Source organism: Benincasa hispida, chromosome 4 (assembly GCF_027475165.1).
Source record: "Benincasa hispida cultivar pf3 chromosome 4, pf3_genome.v1.1, whole genome shotgun sequence".
Lineage (NCBI taxonomy): Eukaryota > Viridiplantae > Streptophyta > Magnoliopsida > Cucurbitales > Cucurbitaceae > Benincasa > Benincasa hispida.
The window spans coordinates 21,241,113-21,242,547 of record NC_143481.1 but is presented as its reverse complement, the minus strand read 5'-3'; positions in this window follow the sequence as shown (position 1 = coordinate 21,242,547).

The following is a 1,435-nucleotide window of genomic DNA, read 5'->3' as shown; positions in this document are numbered from 1 at the left end:
TGGTCAGGATCAAACCATCTGTAGTAGTTCACAACACTTGTAAATCTCTACAAAGAGGGTCATATCCGTAGTGTCACCAGGATAAGGTATACCTCCTTAATCCGTATACTACAGAACTTTTAGGTTATTACTTAAGATATGATCCACTTGTATATCTCATATACATGCTTAAGTTTACATACAATAGCCACAGATCTTTGTTTATTTGATATGAATAAATGTAAAATAACATAACTCTTATTTTATTAATTAACAATGTGTACAAAGTTTAAAAACTACGAGACTCTGGGAGAATTAGGACACCAATCCCAACAGTCGTTGGTTGCACTTCTTCTATATCAAACTTCAAGTACATAGATTGTGAAGCTCCCAAAGTCCTTTAATTTCTGAGGCAACTTCTTTTGTAGTATGACACTGCATTCTTTAGTCGAGCTCACTGTCTCATATTTTTCAAATTTATTCTTCTTTGATAACATGTCCTTCATGAACTTCACATAATTTGATATATATTCCAAAGCATCACATAATGAAAATATTAATGTGAAGTTTTTTGAAAATCTATAAAAACTTTGAAAACTATTCATTCAATTTCTTTTTTCTAATGGATGCTATTAAGAATATTATGTAAGGGATCAGAATTACTCTCTGAATAGGTGGTACAGGAACATCATTTTTTTCCCATCAGCCCTTTTCTCAACACTTTCTTTTCTTGCATCATGCTATTCTTCCTCATTCACAACTAGATTTACTATATTCCTCCCACTTCTCAAAATTATTGTTTTACGTTCTTCCCTAGGGTTCTTTTGGGTAAAACTAGGGAAACTTCCCTTTTACATGGAATTCATCGCAATTTCCATCTGGTTAAGCTAAACTTCAATGTTATGGATGAAGAGAAACGACTTCTTGCAGTGAAAGCGAGCGATCGCTTGTGTCTTTGAAATTATTTTACAAAACTTAATAAAACAGAGCAATAGCGGAAACTATACATGATAAATAATCACCTTTAGCATGCTTCTACAAAAACAAAGAGGAAAAAGGAAGAAATTGGACTAATCCTTGAAGATCTAATCTTCATGTTTCCTCTTCAGTGGTCACGAACAGTGAAAGTTCCTTCTCATCCTAAACACCACAATACAGAACTTCTTGGACACCACTAAAGAAGTTTTCCTTGTTATTCTCAAGGAGAGATTCAAAGGCAGAGTTATGTGGGCTTACCTTTTGGTAAGGGAAAAAGAAGATATTTAGAGAGGGAATTTCTTTAACATAGGAAGAAGATGGTCTAGAAAATAGAGAAAAACTTTTTCTCTTCATTATTTTTATGTTAACCACATCGATCCTCCCTCTCCACTGTAAAAAAAAACTATATATGAGATAATGCGTGAAAAATAACTCTTTAAGTCCCAAAGAAGTTATTTCTCATATTTTAATTATATTA